Raw genomic sequence first — 4,502 nt, 5'->3', positions numbered from 1 at the left:
GTATGTTTGAATCTTGATGCTAGAGAAGGGTTGGTTTTAGTCACTAATTGGAAATATGATATCTAAAACCTTGAAGTGTTTTAAAAAGGCTGTATCATTTTGTCTACTACCCACAAATGATGAGTGAGTGTGCGTCTTAATGATGAATGCAAGAAAGACAAGGAAACCCACTCCTTAGGAATAGGCTCAAATACAATTTTCAATTCATTCTATGTTCTACATAGAAGCACAAGTTTTCTGCTCCATACCTCCCAATAAATTTCTCGATCTTGTCTCCATCTGAAAATGAGTTGAGATCCAACCCCTTGCAAGAAGGTGGGGGCAATGGAGGATGACCACCAACTCAAAAGTAGGCTAGCATAGGCCCAAAAATGGGTTGAGATCTAGCCCCAAGCAGACTAGGAAGGAGTGGGACAAAAAAGGAAAGGAGGGGAGTAGGAAGTGTTGAGGAACTGAAGGGAAAGCATGAACTAAACAAAAAATGAGAATTCTTGATTATGGAATGAAGAAAGGTGAGGTCCTTATGTAGGCACCTCTTACATGATCACTGACATCACTGATGACCTCTGAGCTCCACAATCATCTCCTCAATCAGCTCCTACAATCTCTCAATCATCCTATGTGGCATCTACCACCTAACAGTGCTTATGGGCACCTAACTGTGCCTCTAGCACACACACATAGAACCCAAGGTGTGCCTGGGGCATACACCTTGAGACATCCCAACAAACCCCCCCGCAAGGGAATGCCTTAGGCTATGTCAAGGATTCATCTAGTCTCATAGTTTCTCATGCCATCTCATGGTGGTCAAGGATTAATCTATGGCTAGGATCTCATGCTAGCAAGGGTTCCCAAGGGTGTGAGGTAAAAAAAAGGGATACATAAGACCTTCCAATGGTTATCTCCCCTGCGTGTACATGCACACAATGTCTGCACGAGGTACCATGGAGCAAAACACATACACATGGCCTACATCATATGGTGACCAGAGGTGTTTACAAAAAACACAATAGTTTATTTCATTAATTTTGGAGGACTATCCAGGCTGAGTACCTTGACTCAACATAAAAAGAGAGATCTGGAGCATATATGGAGATGGTTCAAAAAGCATAATCTTCATCATGTGGAGACTCATCAAATGAAAGTAGATTGGCAGTTTCTGAATTTGTAGTTGCTTCCTTTTTGGCTCTACAATACTTTTCATGGTGATTGTTTTTGCCATAGTGTTTGCATGGATTGATCTTGAAGCAATCTTTTGAGAGGTGATTAGTCTTCCCACAATGTTTGCAAGGTGAGAACTTGCCCTTTTGAATTTTTATGGCATAGGCTGTGTCATTGCCTCTCTGGTAGGTTGTCATTGCCTCTTCGGAGTTCCACGAGCCTTTCTTCTTCTTGAAGAGCAGAAATCAGACCTTCAAGATTAGGATTAGGAAGATTTTTCAAAGTGGTAACAACATGATCATAATCTTCAAGCATACTTTTGAGAAATACTGCCATTGCATCATCTGTAGTGATTGGAGAGTTGATAGAAGCAAGTTGATTCATGAGACTCCACATAAGATTGACATGGGTAGCCAGAGGAGTGCCACTAACCATCTTCAATTTAAAGAAAGCAATCTTAAGTGACAATTTTGAGATGTGAGAGCTAGCACCAAAAATAATGTCAAGCTTCTACCAAGCTTCTGAAGGAGACTCTAAGTCAGAGATGTGATGAATGTAGTCATCTTCTAAGGCAAGAGCAATGATGCCATAGGCTTTCTCCTCTCTAGTAGGATCTCTTGTCGGGCATGTCAGAGCTGAGGATTCTCCAGCATTAGATGCTGTTGAAGAAGAAGTTGAAGCCAGTTTGACAAGCCCCCAGAGGTTTTCCCTCATCAATGTAAACTTAACCTTCATCTACCATGTGTGAAAGCCTTTACCATTGAACTTATCCATATTCAAGATGGTAGCCATGAGAGGGTCTAACCGAGAATGGGCAGTGTCTATTCTCTTACAAGGCTAGAAAAAAAAAGTTGAAAAGCTTCAAAGTATAAGCATTTAATGTAGCAAGGACTTGTGACCAAATTGCATACTAAAAATCATAATGGAAATGATGCTTCATCTTCCATGCTTCATAGAAGTGGCTAAATGAAATTCCAAGCAAATCTAGGTATAGCAACTTAAAACAAAGCTGTATCCATAGTTGTATTGATGCTATTCATCACTTTAAAACATCAGAAATGCTAAAGTAGCATCTAATATAGCAACAAAACTCACAACCTTGTCAAAACTATCCAAAACAGAGGCCTGAACTTGGAGGGCTTGTATCTCACTCTTCAAAGCAAAGAAAAAAGGGATTTCTAGGTAGAAACAAAGCTCATATACTAGAGAAGATCCACTGAGGAGGAGAGGTCAATTCCATGTCACGTCGCCATAGCTAGCTGCTTGAAAGTCGACTGGTTTTTCCATGTTTTCTCCTTGAATATGCAGCCATTGCTACTCAAATTTCAACACAAGATAGCCCAAGGATGGAGAAGCTTCCTCTAAAAGGAATTAGAGAAAGGTGGAACAAAAATAGAGAATACATAGAAGAGATTTTCGATGATTTTTGGGAAATGGCGACCAGCAAAGATGACCTTTCTTCAATTCCTTACAGGTGAAAGTTTGCCCATACGAGGGGTATCTCCAGCCAAAAGGACTTGGAGAATGGTGAAGCAATGAGGGAGAACAAGCTCTAGCAAGTTTTGGGAAGAGGGGGAAGAAATGGTGAAGAAGAAGAAGAAGAAGAAGATGGAGAAGAAGAAGATGATGTGGCATAAATGGGCTCAAGGAGGATCATAGTGCTCTGATACCATGTTGAGGAACTGAAGGGAAAGCATGAAGTGAACACAAAATGAGAATTCTTGATTATGGAATGAAGAAAGGTAAGGTCCTTATGTAGGCACCTCTTACATGATCACTGACATCACTGATGACCTCTGAGCTCCACAATCATCTCCTCAATCAGCTCCTAGAATCTCTCAATCATCCTATGTGGCATCTACTACCTAACAGTGCTTATGGGCACCTAACTGTGCCTCTAGCACACACACATATAACCCAAGGTGTGCCTGGGGCATACACCTTGAGATATCCCAACAGGAAGATGAGGGAGTAGGAGTGAATACAAGCTGCATGAGCTACAAACATAAAAAATACAACAAGGTTCGTACTTTAAAAAAAAACAACCTCCATAAGCATAGTGACCAACAATATTAGAAAATTGATTGGCATACAAGCAGCCTTTATGGAGCTAGTATGCAAGCATTATAAATGCCTAGGGCACCCCATATGTAGTGGCAATTGAGATATGACTTGGGTAGCATGCAAAGAGCATATGCTATTGGAAAATGTCCATGTAAGCCTATGGGGAAGTAGACAAGGCTTGCAAGTAGCTTATAGCAATTCTAGGACAATACAAGGAGATGCATTGAGCCATAAATAAGTGTGATACAATTTGTGGGAAGAGGTTGCAGACAATGTTTACTCAACTTGCATCAATGGTGGCAGAGGATCACGCTATAAGCTACCCAAGCTGCGATAACATAGGCATGAATACAACCTGCTTGAGCTACAAATAGTAATAATACAATAAGATATGTGCTTTCTGAACAAAAACAAGATCCACTATAATCATAGCAATCGATAATAAAAGAAAATTGATTGGCACACAAGTACTGAAGAGTCTTTTCTGGAGCTGGTATGCATGCATTATGAAGTCTTGGGACACCCCATATGTATTGGCAACACATCATAGTTTGCAAAACGTCTTGCAAAGAGCATATTCTACTAGAATATATTTCCCAAGTGCAGGTTCTAAGGGTGTTGGTCACCTATAGTCATGTCATCTTGCTCCTTGTAGTATAGGTGTTACAAGTGTAGCATAGGTCCTTAGGTTGTATTCTGTATGAGGTGTAGGCTAAAGCATGGAAAGCAAATCTCATGCACACATGGGTGAGAAAGAGGGCTTGATCATAATGATTGATGTAGGCTCTCATCTCCACAAAAGTTCAAGGATTTAGAAGGGGATTTCAAGGTTCAAAAAGGGGACAAGATTGAGAGAGCTATCTAGGAGTTTCAAGGTTTAGAGGGGGTTGCAGGGTTTAGGAGGAGTCCAAGGTTGAGGAGTGGAGAGCTAGTCTCCCTTGCGGATTTGAGGGTAAGGGTTGAGGAGGAGGGACAAGGAAGGAGGAGGAAGAGGGAGGAGGGTGGAGGAGGGAGGAGGAGGGAGGAGGAAAAGGAGAAGAAGGAGGAGGAGGTGGGAGGAGGAGGGAGGAGGAGGAGGGAGGAGGAAGAGGGAGGAGGGAGGAGGAGGAGTATGGAGGAGGAGGGTGGAGGAGGAGGGTGGTGGAGGAACAGGGAGGAGGGAGGAGGAGGGAGGAGGAGGAGGGTGGAGGAAGAGGGAGGAGGAGGGAGGAGGAGATGGAGGAGTAGGGAGGAGGAGGAGGGAGTACAAGGGTAGGGAGTGCAAGTGCAAGGGCATG

Source organism: Dipteris shenzhenensis, chromosome 3 (assembly GCF_047967505.1).
Source record: "Dipteris shenzhenensis isolate YYH24624 ecotype China chromosome 3, Dip_SZ_1.0, whole genome shotgun sequence".
In the NCBI taxonomy this organism is placed as follows: Eukaryota; Viridiplantae; Streptophyta; class Polypodiopsida; order Gleicheniales; family Dipteridaceae; genus Dipteris; species Dipteris shenzhenensis.
This window is presented reverse-complemented; position numbering follows the sequence as displayed.